Genomic DNA, 21,215 nt, shown 5'->3' on the forward strand with positions numbered 1-21,215 from the left:
ATTGAAAGAAAGTATTATAGCTGTCATCATCGGAAAATTAAATATTTATCTCTAACTGTATATGATGATATTGAAGTACTAGTGATTGTTGTTTTCTTCTTCCTACCCTTGTATTTCTTGGGGGTTCCCCAGTGGCTCAGCAGGTGAAGAATCTGCCTGCAGTGCAAGAGACACAGGTTCTATCCCTGGATTGGGAAGATACCCTGGAGAAAGAAATGGCTACTCATTATATAACCCGCTATATATATATATACACACACACACACACCAAGTTTCAACTGCTAGTTATTTGTAAGATTCATTTAACAATGTTAAGAGAAAAAACTAGGCTCTCAGTGGCAGAGAGTGATTTCTAATACAGTTCACTACTTTTTACGTTCTTAGAGCAGTGTTACTAATTTGTATTTTTAGAGATTTCTGTACTGGGTATAAGTTTAATCTTGGAGTACTTGTGTATTTTATATGTCGTCTTAACACTGTGGCCCTCAGCCATCTTTGGGCCTCTGGGGGACTGTGCGCTCTGTGCCCAGCCTTGCACTGTGTGCTTTATCATCGTTCTGACCATTATGCTGGGTGCCGGGCAAGTGCTTTCAGTGTTTTGAGGGGCACTTTAGTGCGGTACTTGAGTGTCGACTTTGAGGTCAGACTGCCTGGATTCAAACCCTAGGTTTCCTGCTCACCAGTGGTGTGACCTTGGGTAAGTAAAGTTACTTAATGTCTCTTTTTCCAGTTTATCTATAAAAGAAAGGTAATTGTTGTTCCTACACCACAGGATTGTTACGAAAATTAAATGAGTTAATACTTACAAAGTGCTTAGAAGTGTGCCTAACATTTATTTACTCGTCAAATGAACGTTCATTTAATCCTCATAATAACCTTTACAGAGAGATGATTATCTTGCAGATGTGAAGAGTAAAGCTCAGAGAGATTATGTGCTTTGCCTAAGGTCACACAACTAGTGATTGTGGCTCTGAGATTTAAATTCTGGGCTGTCCAAAAATGTGCGTTGGAATTATAAGTACCTGTTTTATAATAGCCCTTGCATTTGGACACGTCCCCTGGCAGTGATTTTATCTAGTTTAGCCTTTAATGCATCCTATCAAAAGTGACTGATGCTTATGCTATGTAAAACTTGACGTAATTATAGTCAAGTATGCGTGAAAAAATAATCAGGCCTGATTCTAATGGGTAAAAAGGGCATATGGGGGATTGTATTACCTGTTTCTAAGTCATGAAAAAAGTAACAGTTGTTTAAATTTTATGATACTTAGTACCCATCAACTACTCTCCTACCCACCCACCCTCCCTAAAAAACGTAAGATACATAGTTTAGAATAGAGTCGGCTGTATATGAATTTAACAAGTACTTGTTTGAGTGAAATAAAATTATTGAGAAGATAAACATAATAAACTGAGAAAGGTGTGTATGTTAATATGGAAAAAACCTGAAACTGCTAATCAAAATATAGGCACTGAAGTCAAATGTGAAATGAAACATGCTCATTAAGCATAAATACACCAAAAAAACTTATTTATCTTGGCTGTACTTTAAAATGAAGCTTAAAAGAAATCCTGTTGAACCAATAATAATTTATCTGTATTTTGGTAGTTACATTAAAAATTTTTCAAAAAGTACTTGAAAACCAGCATTACTAATAAAAATAATAGCAACAGTCTGATCATGATAAATATATCAAGTATAATATCTAGGAAATACTGAAAATGAACACATTAATTAGACCCTTCTCTTTGCAAATGGTTAATAGATTAAAAAAACAGCCATTTTTTATGAAACAAAGACTCAGTTTCAGTCAGTCTTTACAATAATCTTGAAGGCAAAGTTTGCAAGAGAAGTGTTTTGTTCACCCATCCTATTAAAACACTCTTGCAACCCCATGGACTGCATGCAGCCTGCCAGGGATCTCTCTGACCCAGGAATGGAACCTGCATCTCTTGCATTGCAAGCAGATCTTTACTGCTGAGCCACCAGGGAAGCCCCCAAATAAATGCAGATGGAAATAAATGGGAAGTATACATTCATATATATTAATGAAGCAAAAATAAAATGGACAAAACCAAGGCTGGTGACACTTAAGGGTTGCCTCCACACTTATTTACTGCAACGCTTTAAAAAAAATGTTAATGAATCCAGTCTTTCTAGATAGTGATATTGTACTGCAAAACAAGAACTGTAAAATTCATGTTACCTTTCACCTAGTAATACCATTTCTGGCAAATGGTGTTACGGGAAAATTTTTTTTCCATTGTTGTTTCTAGTTGTATTATTTATGTTTGACCAATAAGTGGGACCTCCCCTAATTTTCAATAACTCAGCAAAAATATTTGTTTGAATATGGATTTATATTTTCACTCACATTGAGATTTCTTATAGTATTTAACATGTGCTTCTAAGTAATCAAGAATACCAAATGTGTATGATGCTTGCATTCATATAAAATAACTTATTAATAATGATAAAAGTCCTATACAAATCTTGGTGGATACCAATTTCTTTATCTGTAAATGAAGGTGTGAGACAAAATGATACCTGGCACAGATTCTGTGAAGCCTGTGAACCAAAGATAGCAAGAGGTGATGGATTCTTAAAGTTATTTTTTGTGGCCAGGAAGTTCCCCCTCGCCCCTTCCATCCCTGTTTGATGGTATTTGACTTATACTTGGCTGACTGATGACTAGTGAGTTAAGCACAGGGTCCAGTCTTTTGTTCAGGATTTCTATAAGTCAGTGGATGATAGGTGGATAGAAAAATCAACGAGTGATCCTGTTATAGTTTTTATTTCTTTAAATTTTCTCCCAGTTTTATTGAGATATAATTGATATTAACTAGTTTTTATTTTTTGTAAAGCTGGCTGAATAAGAAACACATGCTATTCTTGCAGTATTTTTACCCCCAGTGAACCTCTTGTTATGTAAAATATATAAATGGAAATAATATCTTAGCACTTACTGGTTAAAGTAGTACTGTATACTGCTTTTATAAGCATTTTTTCAAAGATTACTTAATTCTGATAATAATCCTATTAGGTAATAATTACCCTTGGTTTATGGATGTAAAAACCTAAGGTGCAGTAAGGTTAAGTAACCCACTCAAAGTTGGACAGCCAGCAAGTTAAAGGGGCTGGGCTTTCAGCCTGCCTTCATACTTCCTGCTCTCCCATATCTCTGCTCTTACCTCAGTGCCTTTGACTTTGGTGGATTCTGTGTTAAGACTGGGTAGCCAGAGCAAGAATTTGGGACAGGCAGGGTTTTACCATTGGACTAGGCAGTTCACCTGCAGGTTGGAAATGAGGAGCCCAGGCCAAAAGAAGGAAAAACTTGTCAGGACTTGAGTGAAGGAAGCCAGGGTGGATATCATCTTTCAGGAAAAAAGACAAAGGTTAGGCTTGTTTTAAATGAGGGATGTGTTTGGCCAACAAGTCTTGGTTCCAAGTATCAGCTTTAATAGAGCTGTTCTGGATTCCTTTGGTGTTATTCATTTCTGCCACTAAGTTTCTGACTGTTAAGAGGTGTCCACTTGATGAACTGTTGCAATGGGAAGATGTCAGGTCTTCAAATAAAGTAGACCCTCCATATGCCTTGGACCTTGAGTTTTTCTCAGTCACTTTCGGAAGCAGCATCTTTGTCATTCGCATGGACCAGGTCATGAGTGCTGCATTCTCTTGAGTACCTTGGCTCTTGTGCCCAGGTTCCCTTGTTACACCCAGAGCTCTTTGGTTGTGAACTTCAAATTGAGGGCGTGTCTTTTTCCTCCCTATTAGACTTTTATATCTTGGAAACGTATGCTTTTTTTTTTTTTAATGTGGGCTACCATGAGTACATTAAAGATGATGCCCGTGCTAGCATATATATGGTTGTGCGTAGCAGTGATAGGTATTATTTCAGGTTAGAATCCTCACAGTCCTAGCGAGGGCACAGACTGAGTGTCCTTAAAATGTAACGTTTAAGGGTTTGAATCCAAAGCACTGACATTCTGAAAAGCATATGTGGAAAGTCAATTCAAGTTTGTACGTAGAACTCGGATTTCTTACTCTGAGAAAAGCTATTGCCAGTCCTAAGGTAATAAACAGAGGCAGTGGGAGTCAGGAAGCAAATTTATAGGCCAGTGATTCCTGCTTACCACAAACAGTGTCAGTATTTTGCCATCCACCTTTGGGTTTATGCCAAGGTGGAACTCTTTAGTTGACCATTTCGGAAATTCTAAACCATGTGTCAGGAGTGTTTATATTTGACAGTGTTAATGTTTGAAAATTGGTCATCAGTAGAATATATTCTTATAGGGCAGATTATCAATACATTCTTACTTAAACTAGTATTTGTGTCAAAGGCACTTGTTAAGAAAACCAGATCTTGTTAAAATGAGCCTTGACGTTTTGGGGAGATTCTTCTGGCTTTGTGTTGTTGAGAGAGTTCTTTGCTGTTCCTATTACTGTTGTCAGTTGTCAGACACATCTGAGGCCCAGAGCACTCCTCAGTGCTGTACTGGTGTTAAATAAGAAGGCAGTATGTGATTTTTGGTGCCATTCCCTAATTTGATTTTCCCTCAGATTTATAGGTAAAAATGGATTTTGATTTCAGGATTCATCCCGTGAATATTTGTGTTAGAGGGACATCTAAACATGGTCTTGGTGAATAAGACTGATGTTTAAGTCAAATACTTTCAGATACCATCTTTGCATCTCTCACCTCAGATAATCTAAAGTAATTTAAAAGATGAAATTAATTTGAATAAATGATCCCTATGTTGCCATACATTGAGTCTTGCTGAGTTCTGAGAATTTGCTAAAAGCTTTGTGTGCATTTTCTCATTTAATCCCCATTTTAATCCTGTGATATAAGAACTGTTATCTTCATTTTATAGGTGAGATCACTGAAGTGTCTGTAGTGATTTTCATAATGAGTGGCACAGATAGTCATGCTGCAAAACCAGAGTTGTTCAGCTCTGAAGTCTGTGCTCTTTACCCCTACAGTTATATTAGTCTAATGAAGAGATTGGACACCACTGAGCAACTGAACTGAATGAAGAAGTTAAGAGGGGTGGTAATTCACGAGAAATATTTGTGGTCTGCTTTTTCTCCTTTCTTCTTGTTGAGTTCATCACAGATCGTGTTCATGTGATGTGTAATAAACCCAGTAGAGGAGATAAAACATTTGCTTCTTCATTCAGTAACCATTTGTTGAGATCTCACCTCATCTTCTGCCAGTGCCCTTTCATCCTGTATTCTGATAAGGATCTCCAAACAGAAGACAAATCTGTTAAAGTGCATGGATAAAAATGTTACTTCGTGTCTTTTCTCCCTTTCTATTAAAAATTCCACCTTAGTGGATATTTTGTTGTTGTTCAGTCATGTCTGACTCTTTGTGACCCCATGGACTGCAATATGCCAGTCTTAACTTTGCTTCAGTATTTCCTGGAGTTTTTAGATCTTACACAACACATCAAGTGCTAGTCACTCCCTACACTTCTTTGGCTCTAAAATGCATCTCCTCCCCCTCACCACCATCTTAACATCTCAAATTGTGGTATTTCTTACTTAATAATTGTAATTAGTGCTTTTTATTCCTTAGCGTTAGTAAGATAACAGTATCTACAATTTATCATATCTTACATTCAATGAAATACAGTTAAGTGTGGAAAATTAGAAAGTAAATGAATAGCTCCATATTGGTGATGTCTGCTCATTTATTTATTTATTTAGCTGATAGGAGTATGTAGTCAAAATGGTTTATTCGAATTTTCCCTCTCCTGCAATTTCCTGCCAGTGTTACCAGGTGCCTGTTGGCAGTATAAGTGCTATCCAAGAGTCTTTTCCCAAAGTGCACTAATATGGACCGTTGTAGAATTGTTGAAGCAGGTAAACTGTGATTGGATGATCAAAATAGGTATCATAGAGAACTCTGTTGTTGTAGCACACATTTCAGTATTGTGTGGATTTGTTTTCTAGCACACATTTCAGTGTTGTGTTGGCCACATGACACAGCCTTGCAGAATCTTAGTTCCCTGACTAGGGATCAAACCCAGGCCCCCAGCAGTGTAAGTGCTGAGTCCTACCACTGGACCACCAGGGAAGTCCTGACCTTATCATTTCCTCATCGCTTTTAGATTTAGAAATGATCTTGGGTTTCATTTCTGTTGACCACGCATTTTTTCTTTGTGCTGCTCTTTTGCTTATTAAACATCATAGGGTTAGTCATCTTATCAAAACTTCGTGACACTGAGCATGAACCTGCTCAGTTGAAAGAGCAGATACTAAAGTGGCTGCTTGTGACCACCTGTGCCATCTGTTGGTCACTGGTATAGTTGATTCCTTTGCACTAGATTTATGAATTTATGAATTTATGGATTATGAATTTATGAATTTTCAATTTTCAAATTTTCATTGAAAAGAAGAAAAATCTCTTTGCACTAGAGATTTTTCTTCTTTTCAATGAAAATTTGAAAATTGAAAATTCATAAATAAGGGTTTTCTCTATTTTGTTACAGATAAAATTCTTTCATGATTTTGTAATGAGATTCTATAATTAAAAGCAAAGCTCTTGCATTTTTATTACTATAATACTGAAGAGTTCTTGTAATTTTTTCTAAAAGTTTGATAGTATAGTAGTGTGTAAAATAAAGGTCTCACACAGTACTTAAAAATAGCACAATAAAGAGGTTAAAGTAAAGCAGTGGTTTTTAGAAATAAATCTGATATTTTATAACATCTTTTAAGCAAGGTTGAAGATACGAGTCCAGTTTTAGTCTCTGAACCCCATGAAAATAAATCACTCATTCTTGCTATTTCCCCATACGAGATCTGACACAAATTGGTTTTCTTTGCCTGGAAATTATTTCCTTAGATCATAGACCATGTTGAAGAAATATCCTTCTTTATTTTTATGTCTTAGTATTTCCATGGGAAAATATTAATGTTCCCCTCAATAAAAAGTATTGACCTTTTTACTTATGTGTTTCCCAGGGGCATGTGCTTTTTTTTCATGGTGGCTGCCCATGGTCGTCTTACTGAGAAGAGAATGAAAATGTATGTGTGTGACTGACTCTGACTTGTGGTTGCTTTTACAAACTACATCTGCCTCTTCCCACCCTTCTCTTCCCTGTGCCGTGCACCCGGCTCCTGCAGAATCAGGTGCTCATGTAGCCCCTTCTTGCACATGGCCGCGCGCTCCACTTGAGCAGAAAGACTGCAGCCGATGCCCTGTTTTCTTTACTGCAGTCGTCCAGTGCTGCGGGGAGCAGCTGTCATTGTTTTGCACAGTTCTGTTTTTCCTCCAAAACTGCCTGTGGCAATTTGTACTCATTCTTTATTACCCAGGGGTTTTGCAAGCAATAAAATAATGTATCTGACTACTTAATGGCCTAATGTGATTCCCTTTTCAGAGAAGCAGCAAAGTAGAAGACTCCTTTCACTTTTCCTCTTCGCTGACCATGCAGCATTAGGCCTGTTGGGACAGGTTTTTGATGTGCTGCCAGAATGCAGAAGATTCTACTGTATTGCAATCATGTTTTCTTCAGACTCTTAAAAACTGTTTATAAGTAAAGCTTAGACCTGGTCAGAAATAATATTAAATATTCTACATGTCATCCTGCCTTGCAGGAAATTTATTAATGTGATATCTTACATTTAACATAATTTTAAAACTCCATCTTCAGGTCATATTGTTAAAAAAAAATCAGTATGATGTGATGGTGAGCATGAAAGCGCTTTTCTTTATTCTTGCCATCCATTTATTATACTCAGCATATATGTGTACATATACATAGATTCCCATCCCAAACCCCCCTTTTTAAAGAGCCTGCTGTATGCCACACATTATGATGGATGCAAGGGCTTTTAACAGTGTGGGCAACTGATGTGGCCCCTGTCCTCACGCTGTTTATAATTGAACAGCACCGTGTAAAGCAGAGCTTGACCGTGCACTGGTGTGGTGAGTCTCAGTGCTGAAGCAGTGTCAGATGGAGGAGCTGTGAGGAGAGGAATCTGCTCTCTTGGCACCTTAGTGCTGTGGAAGGCTCAGTTGCTTTGTTGTGTGTTTAAGCAGTCTTCCTTGTCTGCCTTCGCCGAAGCAGCCCTCTGTTAGACAAGCTGAGTACTAGAGAGACCCTGGGAACGCCCTTCTCAGTCTAAGACGTAACTAAGCTGTCGATCCTCTTTCTCAGTCACGCTCTCTTCCCCAGGCACTCATGCTCCAGACATCCGGGGCACCAAATTCCAAAGATTTTAAGAGCAGAGAAGTTTAATCAAATTAACCTCTCTCCGTAAGACGTAAATACTGCTATTTGTATGTTTGTGTTAATAACATAGCAGTACCACAGTTAACAGCACTAAGTGTGTGTATGTGTGTAGTACAGTTTTAAATGGGTATATTCCAGTCAGTTTTTTTTAATGGTAGCAGTTAAAAAAGGCTTTTGCCTGATTAATCTTGGGCTCTACTGATGTTAATTTATCTAAGTCAGAGTCTGTAGCTTAAATAATCCCAAACATTGCATAATTGAAATGACTCTTCCCACCCCGCCATTTCTCAGAGCACACTCTGCCTTTTAGTAATACAAAAAAGTGATCTGCAGGGCTCTCTTCAGGACTGTCAGGGGCTCACACATACCTTGTGAGTGCGACTAGGTCTGCAGAGAAGACAGGTGCCCCAAGTTAAGTAATACCAAACAAAGTGCTGCTCCGAGATGAGTGGACCCTCATCTAGAAGAATGGACAGGAAGAATAGTTCATGTTCAGAGAGAGGGTTTTGTTCTGGACTGTCTTATAGAGCCTGTGGAACAATCTTGAGCTTATTTTGAGGAATAAAGTAGATAATAAAGTGGAGGAGCCAGTATTTTGCAAGAAGGCAGGAAAGGCACAAAGTGTGTCTGCTTTCTATATATGGGACATCGTGTACACAGGCTTGACTGCCATAGAGGGAGCAGTTCTCTGGTAGAGAGTCTGAAGAGCTCTGGGACTTTGTGTGGTATGCAGGACTGTGAGGCCATCTGAGTGAAAATAGCCTTCAGTGCAGCCTAGGCCACTCTGGTCTTTGCTTTTTGAAGTAGATCAGAATGCGCTGTAACATTTGGTATGAAAGGAAGGCAGTATTGCTCAGAAAGTGAAAATGAAAGTGAAGTCGCTCAGTCGTGTCCAACTCTTTGGGACCCCATGGACTGTAGCCCACCAGGCTCCTCCATCCATGGGATTCTCTAGGCAAGAATACCGGAGTGGGTTGCCGTTTCCTTCTCCAGGGGATCTTCCCGACCCAGGGATCAAACCCTGGTCTCCCGCATTGCAGGCAGACGCTTTAACCTCTCAGCCACCAGGGAAGCCCCAGTATTGCTCAGAAGAGTTTAAAAAACCAGTGGCACAGAATTGATTTAAGGTATCAGTGTTTGGATGTGGCTTGTGTAATACCTTGTTATTTGGATTCTGGAGTGGATTTTCCTTTCTAGTCAATAACTATTATATCCAGAGTGTGATCACATCTTGTTTAATGTTTGTATCTCTGTGAGCTGTGCTTTATCATCTCTATTTTAGAACATTGAAAACTGAAATAGAGAGGTTAATTAACTTGAGACAGTTAATAATGGATCACATTTGAACCCGGTCCTGCCCAATTGTGAGACACTCTGACATTGCCTTTCTTAGTGCTGAACAATTGAGAATTGATTGTATATGGCCTTGCATTTAAATAGACATGTTATGTTTAACTACAGGGTATGTTAAAATAAAAAAAAAAAATGCATCTGGGCCAAAAATATTGATGTGGACAACTTTAGAAGGTGGAATTTTAATTTAGAACAAAAATGAAAGTTTTAGAAATAGGTGTCTCATGACTTAAAATGGAAAGAAAGAAACCTTTCCCCCAAATTTCTTTAAAATTATAATTTTTTAAATTGAAGATGAAAAAAGTTACTTATATTCTTTTTGTGACAAAAAGGCTTTGAGTTAGTGGCTAGCATGCTTGTGAATGTTAGCTGAGCCTCAGAGATGGAACAGGAAGGAAAGCGCACAGTGGAGAACAACAGGAGACACAGATGCTCTTACGCCCCTGTCCTCAGCTTCCACTTCCTCATCCTAAAGACGACACTTTAACTTTCTTCTCGTCTCTGTGCTTTCCCTGCTGTTTATCTTCAGTGAATTAATAATTCTGCAAAAGTCAAAGCTCCATAAAACCAGTGTCATTTGTGTTGATGTGTGTATACTTAAGATATGGTTTAATCTAGAATCTTTTCCCCCAGTGCAATCTAATAAATGTATTTTGTAGTTAAATTATCAAAATATTGGTGTATATATGGTTGCTTTTTAATATCTCAGACCTTAAAATATTTCTCAGATTTTTAAATACTAAGTATATTTAATACAAAGTGACACTTCTTGGCCACTTAATCCGATCTGAAAAAAAATGTACTTGATTGCTATCCTTCTACCTGTTTTCTTTTAAATTTTTCAAAATAAAACAATTTTTTAAAATTTGAGGCTTATTAGAAATTTGCCTATTTGGCACAATTCCAGATACCGTTAATGATACACAGATAGATACGTGCTCCAAGTTGAAAGAGGGTGATCCTGGACTGTTTCCTGGGGAATCTATAGGAAATATCTTGAACTTACTTTACTTTTCTCTCAAAATATATGAATTTCATATGAGGAATTATATAGTATTTGCAGGGGTTATTTTGCCTCACAGTTGAGAAAAGACAAAGACTTTTCAGATATTTTGTTTAAGGTGATAATTATGACATTGATGACTTCTATAACAACTTTTTTATGGTAAAAATAATAGCACATTTCTATTTAACATAAACTTGTAAGTGAAAATGATTATTTCACATGTCTTTATAAGCATAACAGCTTCTTGTTAGAAACAACTGTATATACTTTTACCATATTAAGATCTTTAATTAATGTATTTGTATTTTACATTTGTGGCTGTAAGTCATTCTACTAAAAGGGATGAAAAACTACTGATGTTTTAGAATGTTACTGAGGGGGAATGGAGGAATATAATAATATTTGAGAATACATAAATGTTAAATTTGGAAGTCCATAAACCACTATGTACTTTACTGTGCTGTCGTCTTATAGTAGGCTACGTTGTTTTTAGTTCAGCTTTCCCTATAGGATGGTATTCTTTTTCTAGCAACACTGATTAAAAACAGTTATTAGCAACTTCTGAAAGAAAGATTTCTATTTCTTTTGATGACCTTAAAAATATTGGGGGAGTTAAAAATAGCTATATAGATGGCCAACAAGATACCACCTTAACCTGTGGTCTGTTTCTTTTCCATTGTAGACATGAAAAAGTGAAAGGTCTTATTGCCAATTCACGCTATTGTATAAACTTCTTTTGTACTTTCAATAATCTCAACGTTTGTTTTAATTTTGCTACTTATGCAGACATGTGAGCACAATAATTATATAGACCTATCTCCAGGATATATATGAGGGAAATAGTATTTTTGAATTTTAGAAGTTTAACATTGCTTAGGTTGAAAGTAAACAAATGAAGGTATATTTTCTTTATGTCCTTGTTCACTTCTTAAAATGAGAAATCAGATCAGCTGAGAAGAATGTGGGCCTCAAATCAGAAGCTGATGCCTTTTCTTTAGAACTTGTCCAGTGGGAGATAATTGCCACTTTTCAGGGTAAGGGTGCTAGCTGAATTCTTAGTCGGGAGGAAATATAATGTATGTCTTTTGAGTGGCTATAATTGACTTATTTTAGTAATTTAAAAGGCTTAAAAACTTTTCTGTTATGTATCTTGCCAGAGATAAGAAAAATTAGTGAAGTTCTAGATGAGTCCTTGACTAAATGATAGTTATTTCAGTATGCATTAAGACATTGGATCAAGAAACATATGCAATAATACATTTAAAAAAATACATTTTAATGAACTGAATCCTATTTATAAATGTGCTAGATATAGATAGCTGAGTGATTTAAAATAAGCCTGTAAAGTTTCCTTTTGTAACCATCAGAGCTTTTTAAAAACAAAACCGAAGTCTCCTTCCTAAATTTAGATACTTTGAATATCAAATTTTTGAAAAGCAGGGCATATTTTGAACTCAGAGTTATCTTTAATAGTTGACGAAAGTGATCATATTTTGCCAGGTGAATGTAAAAGTATTGAAATTTACTTTTGGACTATCTCCATGTGTAAACTGTTTCAGAGATTGTAATAAGGGCCATTAGTCTGAGTGTAGGATACACTAAGCTTATCCAGTGGCAGAAGAGAAGTCACCAATATCTCATAAATAGAATGCTACATCTTCTTTTATTAGGTCACTACCTAGAATTTAAGTGCTGATGACAAGGCTGATGGCAGAGATGGTGTGCAACTCTGGATAGCATGTGAATACTGAATACTCATTTAAGGCAGCTAATTAGCTCTGCTGCACAAAATAAAGGCAGAGAGAACTTTGGAGTTTGGGTGCTGGAGATTTGGCTTCTCGGGTTTACTGCTACTGTCTTTGTCATCCTTGACATCACAGACACCACACTTTTGTGTAGAATGTTCCTCTGCCATTTCAGGAGGATTATTAAATGTAATCTCTTTGGGACTCTTGACTGCCTCGTAGGGCTTTATTTTATACGCTGTGTATCTGAGCAACTTGGAATAATCTACTGCCATTAATCCTTCAGGTGTTAGCCAGCTTCATTTTCTGTTAAATCACTCATTACTTTTCTCCAGAGATTCTCCTGATGGTCACTTCTGCTTCTAGGTTAACTTTGTTTTACAGTTATATATTTAATTGTCGGAAACAGTAAAAAAAAAAAAAAAAGACTATTTTTATTGCTTTACCAGAACTGTTTGCTCTTTTACTATTTGTGTTAGTTGTGGAGGAAATACAGTAACCAAATACATGTAAGTAACTGCAGCATACTCCTGATTTTAGTAAATCTGCCAAGTTAGAAAGACAAATTAAAGAGGTCTGTTAATTTTTAAGGATAGAAATAAAGATCAGAAACCCAAGCAAGATTTATCTTTTATCTCTAGTAATTCATTTCTCTAGGATCATTAGGTGCAATTTGAATTAGTACCCAAGATATTAATTTTATCTTTTAATTATGCAATCATTTATGATGAGATAGAATGTAATTTCTTAAAGAATCTTAGAGAATCTCATAATGATTCTCTTCTTTATGTCATTGCTATGTGGGGAATTCATAGAAAACAAATGTAGTTATTAGACTTTGAGTTTATCATCACCAGCAGTAGGTGGAACTGATCCTTACACTTAACGGTGTGTTAACTGAGGACCTACAGATGTTTACCTTTAATATTAATAGATACTGTCGAGTAGTTTCCCACAAGTGACTTCGGCAATATAGAGTCCCATCTGTAGGGTATGAAATTTTCTGTTTCTCTGCATCTGTCAGCACTTGGAATTGTCTCTTTTAACCATTTTGGTGTCTGTGAACTTTTTACTGATAGTTGTGTTATTTTAAAAGAATTTCAACTTGACAGAATATATATTGACATGTCTAGCTATTAAGATATGTATGAAAGCTACTTTTTGTCATGCCATTTCAGTTAAGGTTGTAAAGTTCAATGCTTTTGAGAGTACAGTGCTTTGGTGAAGTCAGATTTGAATTTGAAAGATGGCCCTACTCTTGACAAATGATGTGACCATGGGCAAGTTACCCTAACTCTATATCTCTGTTTTCTTATCACTTCAAAATAGGGATAATAACATAATGCCTGTCTCAGAATTAACTGTGAGATTTTAAGGAGATAATAAAGCCCTTAGAATAGTGCTTGCCAAAGTGAGCACTCAGTAAACATTAGCTATTTATTAGTATTTCCTTTCCTGCAGTGACTTCCTTCCTAAGCTTTCAGTCTCACATTATCTCACTGAAAATTCTTTGGGCTCAGCCTTAGTCCTAAGTCCTCTACATCACCTCTGGATTCCCACAGGTAGAAGAATTGTTTTTGGTGCTTTAGAGAAACCTATACTTGTCCTCTGGTATTTATCTGTACCATCTATTATACTTAAATTTCTCCTAGAGTATAATTTGCTTCAGGATAGAGATTGTTTTACTCATATTTTTAACTCCCTAGTTGTGTTCCTTTCTAAGAATTTACAAGTCACCCAATAAAAAATGATTTTTACTCTTTAAGAAACTCTAGTACTGTAGTTTTGTTTTACATACTGCATGACACATGAAGAACTTTGCTGTAAACCTTTCTTGAAGATAGGTATTTGCCTAATAAGTGGAATAATGGATTGTAGAAAATTCCTTAGGTTTTTCTGTTGCTTTTGTAAGATACTAAAGATGAGGTTTTACCTAACATTATTCATTACATTGCCCATTGCTTTGTTGAAATATGTTTGAGTTCATTTAATTAAAAGACATTAAACTCTCAATTATTCATATGTCAATTATTCTTGAAAATTCTTTCTTGTTAATTTTTCCTACTTGTTTTGCTTCTCCTCTGCACTCCAAACCATTTCCCTCTGCTCTCTCTTCCCAGTCTCTAAATATGTCTTAGAGATGGAACGTATAGCCAGGTTTTAATATTAGATAAAGCAAAATAAGATTGGAGTAATTTGTCAAAATCATATAATGCAAACCAGAGTCCAGCACACGACTAGTAATTTTTGTTATTAACTGGGTAGCTTTAAGAGTGAATGATGCTTTCCAGCTTTTTTCCCTACAAAGATCACAATTGATTTAATACTATTTTAGAATGACACCAAAGCATTTTTCTCAATGGATAATGAAGAATTAATTTTTTCATCAAAACTCAGTAAAATCTTGGAGTAGTTTTCCCATTTATTAAATACTTGAAGGCTCTGTCTCTTGCAGAACCAAGCAGATGGCTTTACGCATCCAAAATCGAGGTTTTGTCCTAATAAGACCCACTACCTGCAATATTGGACCTAACAACACTCCTCACTCTCAACCTTTGTATTTCTAAACTCTTTCATCATCCTTTCAGCCTGACCTTTTTGTTTCTCTGTCCTGTGTATCAGGTCTTCTCTTTGAGCTCACAAAAGACAAGTCACTCAAGGCTTTGAATTCTAATCCTTGCCCCCTAATGACTCCTTCACACTATGAAAGACATTTACCCCAAGAAACAGTCAGTCTGCTTCTCAGCCATATGAAGTGTGCTTTTGAAAGTTAGTTAAGCACATAATATACTTTTAGACTTCAATAACAGAAAACCAGTTGACTGCTGCTGTTAAATTGAGCGGCAGGCTGTCATTTGATTCTGGTTTTTTGGCAAGTGATTTCTCAGCATATACCTCTTTAGATGCTACAAGTATGGCTGTGGTTCACCTTGTTTCTTGCCTTCATGTCAATTATCATGGCTCCTTAGGGATTATCTCTTTTGATAAAATGTGTTGCCATTTATCATTACTCTTTGCATGTGACCGTATAGCCAGCTTTTACTCCTTAATGACAGAGTTAATATCTAGATTAATTAGAATTAATTTTTCAATTATGATTTTAGAATCATAGAGATCATACAGATGATTTATTCCCCTTACTGGGAGAGTAAAACTGTATTTCTGGATTTAAAAAATTATTTAAATGCAATACTAATTGGATTCTACTATTTTATCTTAGCAAAATATGTGTTCTGTTTCCTGGTATTATATAATATTTTTTCATAATTTTTATTCTGTGGGAATTGCTTATGATGTTGAAGAATCACAAATAACCTATCTTTTGGGATTAGACTTTAAAACATTGGTTTCCTGATTTAGGTACTTTTATGTGTGTTTTTCATGCAAACAGTTTTGTGCAGAATGTTTTTAAACTATACTGTTAAGTATTTTAAAAGTTAGTATTTTATTAAGTTTTAAGAATGAATATTTCTTGAACTATAAGTTTAGAACAAGTGAATTTGGATATATATAAATGGAGCTTGCATGACTATTTAATGGGAAAAAAAAGAATTGCCATCTTCTAACTACGATGTGCTTTTAATTCAGAGAGAGAAGTCTTTAAATTTACTGCTTTTGTATTAACCAGGCTTGGCTTCTTGCCACCGATGTATTAGAATGTCTCAGTGATGTTGGTTCTTGATTTCCCATCAGTAGGTACATTTAGTTTATAGAGAGTTTTTGTCTTGATGTGCCTATTCTGTGTTTACACAGAGAAGTTTTATAGCATGTGCAGACTTGTCTGATAAATTTTTAATGAAATTGTTATACTATTTTCAGATTTTGTGCATCTTCACAGTTATTTTCTAAGTGCATATATTGTCCTGGCATGCTGGGATACCAGCATTAGGAAAGCAGTGCTGTCTCTTGTATCATAAAGGAGTTATTGAACTCCCAGAGTCAAAATTTTAACTTTCAAGGATAATTAGACCTAGAAGAATCTAGTTGTGAATTATCCTTTGGGGCTTTAACAGCATTCTCTTTCAAAGGCCAATATAATGAAAAATCTTCATGTTATTTGGATGTTCTGTTGAGGTTTACCATAATATTTGATCTTTCAGGAAACTTTTTAATTATTCTTAACTACGTTCAAAGAAATGAATCTTATATTGCAGTCAGCATGTATGTGTTTGTGTCTCTCCCTTTCTTAAAACAAGTCTGAAATTCTATTACACTTTCTATTCTGTTATATTTAGTTAAAAAGATTTTGATTGAAATCCACTAAATTGGTTTCAATTTAGACAAGAGGATGAGATGGTTGGATGGTATCACTTGACTCAATGGACATGAGTTTGAGCAAACTCAGGGAGATAGTGAAGGACAGGGAAGCCTGGCATGCTGCAGTTGATGGGATCACAAAGAGTCGGATATGACTTAGCCATTGAACAACATGAAGAAATTGGTTTCATGACCCTTACTGTTTGAAAAATCCTGTGCTAGAATTTTATTCTCCAGGGATTTCCTTTTTTATTTCTTTTTTCTGCTCTCCCCTTTTTTCTTTCACTTTCCCTTTCTTTCTCTCTTGAAATTCCTTGTTCATTTTCTTCTTTGAAGAAATCTCAAATATGTTCCCTAATTCTCTTTGTAATCAGAATATCCAGAATATATTTAATAGTTCCCGGAGGATGTGGGGCCATCGTCATGAATCTCAGTTGTCACATCTGAAATGCTGTCATCAGTCCTTTCATTGTTCTCTCAGAACCATTTCTCCCCATATGGAAGGGCCCTGGATGCATGCACTTTCAGTAAGGTTCTGTCTCCCAGGTCTTTTCTTAATGTGTATTTTAGTTTGTTCCATATAGTGGTAAATGAGGCTGAGTTTTTAATTAACCAGCTTTCCTTTACTATTTGCATATTTTGGGCAAAATGTCCATGCATGTTATATTTTTAGATTCAACGACTGAAGTGACTTAGTAGACCTGCCTAGTTTAAATATTTCTAAATCTTTAACCAAAAAAAGCCCCACATAAATCTGAAAATGATTCATGTATCTCTCTTTCTTTGGCTACATCAACATTTTAAATGCTTTCTCTAGAAAAGGGCTAGTTATAAAAGGTAGGAGATTCGCAGTTATATTATTAGAAATTATGTAGTCTATTCAAGAAGATTTATGCTTTGTTGATGTTAGGTTCTTTTACTAATTTAAATTGTATAAACTTTTTAAAATTCAAGTCATTTTAATTTTGAGCTTTTGGTCATGGGAAATATGTTCATCTGTGATGGTTTATGAGCAGTTATCTCTACTTACACTTTAATAGAATGACTTCAAAGCTGAGTTTCTTCCAAAAGAGTCAGTCGCTAGTATCTAAAAATAAAAGTGGTTTCAGTTACATCTTTGTTTTAATCTAGAATAGAATGCCACTGAAAATAGTAGCATTCCACACTTGAGAACATGTTAAGTAATGTAACCTGGTCCTGTTAGCATATGCCTGGTAGAAAGTTTTGCTCTCTGTATGAAAATCAGAGACTTGTTTGATATGAAGGCAAAACCAAGCTGGTCATTTTTATTCTGCCAAAGTGCAGTGTCTCATCGTAACATACTTTCTTTGTAGTCAATAATTATGCAGGGTCTGATTTTGAGAGTTAGCTGTTTCCTTGGGAACAAGGTTAAGTAGAGATGATGTAAGTATCATTGTCTTTAAAAAAAAAAGTTATTAGAAAACAGCAATTTTAAAAATAGAAATCTCTAATAGTAATGGCTGTCTGTAACTTGATGCCCTGTCCCACCTCCCAGTTAGAAGGCGTAAGAAAAGACTGCAAGTAAGATGTGGATAACTCAGCTCATTTTTCTGCAGAAAACTAATTTTCCTGGATATTTAAAAAGACGATTCTTTCTAATTTATAAATTGGTTTATGTCTTAAACATTACCAATAGAAGAATGTGACCATTATGGTCTCACAGACTTATACTTCTTGGTTTGTCTCCCTATAAAATCTATTTCCTTTTCATTTTCACTGTCATATTCTGATCTTAAGTTTTCATCACTTCACTCTGAGATCCTGCATTAACCTTTTGATACTTTGATTTCCTGTCCTTTTCCTGTACTTACTCACACCTCTACCCTGAAATGCTCACATACAAATCCCGGCGCTACCAGTTCTAATAGGTGCGATCCAATGGAGAGATGAGAACTCGCTCTATCGCAGTTTCAGGTGTTAGGAAGGAAACTGGATTGGCAAGGCTGAGTTGGGTACCCAGCCCACACTCAGCCCAGGATGATGTACAGTGGTTTCTGGAGAGCTGCCCTCATGACTGTTTCTACCCTTGATTCCCTGTCCACCGTTATAACTAGTGCTAGTCAGGGATTTTTTTATTCTCTGCCAAGTTTCTGTCCCCAGATTTTTTAGATGGTAGTAAATGAGGTTTTAAGTGGAACAAGTAGAAGTAACACATCTTTGCAAATACAGGTGTTCTGCAGGTTTCTCATAAAACCAAGTAAAAACTAACCTGAATAAAAACACATTCCATAAATGTTATAGTTAAGCTTCCCTTTTCCTTAATACCATGTAGCCTTTCTATACTGTTGAAAGAGAAAGCAAGAAGGGAGACCAGAACCCTGCTTCTAACCGTCGAGTCTCTCAGATAAAATGTGAAGATTATTCAGATAGAAGGACAGGGTAAGAGTTCTAGTATTGAGCCCTGGGGTTTGATCAGGAAGACTTTGCTAGAGGAAAAAGTGGGACAGGAGCTACTAGTGAGATCCCTAGAACTGGCTCAGAGACCCTGGAGAGAACATCCTTGAGCTGTCTCTGCATGGTGTTACTGCTGTCAGCGTCTCGCTCCCCATTATCTTAATCTAGTTCCTTTAATTTTGTGTTTTTAATCACTGACATTATTTTAACTTAATTTATATTGATTATCAAGAACATATCACTTGTTCCATGTAGCTAAGCTAGGCAGATATGTTGACTAAAGGAAATCCACTTACTGAATAAAATGAAAGCAGCAAATTTCCGCCCCCCCTTCAATATTTTTCTATAAATTTGTAAAACAGCTAGCTCAATAATTTTATCTTTAATTTTTTTATGTCCTTGTCAGTAGGGTGCTTGTCCTCCTTGTGTCTGAGGAAAGTAATGCATTTTCAGTTTTCTTTTTAAAAAGAAAATTTAATTCACTGTACACAGATGGAAACAGAAGAGAAATATTATACTGATTTTCTCTGCTATTAAAAATTTCCTTATGAAAGAGAAAGACACCATATGATATCACTTATATGTGGAGTCTAAAATACAGCACAAATGAACATACCTATGAAACAGAAACAGGCTCACAGATGTAGAGAACGGACATGTGATTGCCAAAGAGGATTGGGGGTTGGGAGGAAAGGGTTGGGAATTTGAGATTAGCAGATGCAAACTAGTGTATATAGGATGGATGAATAACGAGGTCCTACTGTATAGCATAGGGATCTATATTCAATATCTATGATAAACCATAATAGAAAAGAATATGAGAGTGTATATATCAAAAGAATATGAGAGTGTGTATACACACACACATACATATATATATGTATGTATAACTGAGTCACCTTGTTGTAACACAGCATTGTAAGCCACACATGGAAGTATACTTCAATAAAGCTTTAAAAATAAAAAATAAATAAATAGTACAGATTCCTAAAAAACTAAAAATTTCCTTATGAACAGGTATATTTCATTACATTTTCATGTGTTATTCCATACATACTGTTAAAATAGTCATATATGAAGTACTATTGGAGTTGTATTTGTTGAATTATTCAGATTCATTTATCAGAGAAGATAATGGAATATAAGATAAATGCATTACAGATATTAAGTGTCTTTTAAATGGCCATTCCAGCTGTTACTTTGGGAGGTAGAATTATTTGCCGTTGGCTTGGATTTTGCATCACAGTGTTAACAATTTCTTGTGTGTGTGTGTGTGTGTGTGTGTGTGTGTGTGTGTTTTTTAATGAGTCAGTGGAGGAGAATTCAAGGCCTTTCATATAGATACTCAATGTGTGTGTGTGTGTGTGTGTGTGTGGTGTGTGTGTGTATTTAACAATGACTATTTAAAATTAACTGATTCAACTTCTGAAAATAAGAGAAGAATCAGGAATTCTTTTCCTTGTGTGAGAACTATAAACCAGCCTATCATATTTGATTTAGACATGGTATGTTAGAGAATAAACAGAGTAAAATGGTTGAATTTTAATATTAGTTTTACAACTAAGATGTTTTATAAACCTGCGAAAGTCTCTTCCAGAGTAGATTTTATAGTATATTGACTTAGAAATATCACCATTCAGTCACCTAATTTTTATTTATTACCTATTACATCTTGTTATTGGTGATTTTGAAAGACTGGTTAAAAGCTTGTTTCTGCATTAATAGTTTTGTTGCATTAATATGCTTCTTTTCCATTTTTACTGGTAACTTGCCTAAAGATGACTGCTGGTATAATAGTAACTTTCAACTTGAATCCTCTTTGGTAGTCATAATACTTTCTGGGTTATTTATTTGACATTCTGGTATCTTGATTTTAATCAAATGATGTTCAGTATAAGATTTATAGAAGAACACCAAATATGCAGTGCCTCGTTCTTTGTGTCACACTGTAGATTTCAATAATGACTGTCCATAGTCCTAAGTCTGCACAGCCTGGTAAAGGGAGAGAAGCTTTCATACCTGGGGCTCTTAAGAAGTACCTGTGATCCCCATGTAGGAGCTGTGCAACCTCTGCTGCCAGGATGATGGGAGGGAATTGTCCAGAGCAGCTCGGATGGGGCCTGACCTGACAAAGGAGCCCTCTGGGGATGTGGTAAGGTTTTCACTTGCTGTCTCAGCCAGAGGGTATC

The 21,215-nt window shown here is 35.9% G+C and overlaps 1 protein-coding gene and 1 non-coding gene across 8 annotated transcripts in view; one reads left to right on the plus strand and one right to left on the minus strand.

Moving 5' to 3' along the window:
* The window catches only part of MED13L (mediator complex subunit 13L), a 278,625-nt gene that overhangs the window by 176,578 nt on the left and 80,832 nt on the right, over positions 1-21,215 (plus strand). The window lies entirely within an intron of this gene.
* TRNAV-UAC (transfer RNA valine (anticodon UAC)) lies at positions 6,015-6,086 on the minus strand. The gene has a single exon. It is a non-coding gene; the product is annotated as a tRNA-Val (tRNA).

The sequence above is a fragment of the Bos grunniens genome, chromosome 17, assembly GCF_055505025.1.
Source record: "Bos grunniens cultivar Pamir isolate PY7600 chromosome 17, Bosgru_T2T1.0, whole genome shotgun sequence".
Classification (NCBI taxonomy): domain Eukaryota; kingdom Metazoa; phylum Chordata; class Mammalia; order Artiodactyla; family Bovidae; genus Bos; species Bos grunniens.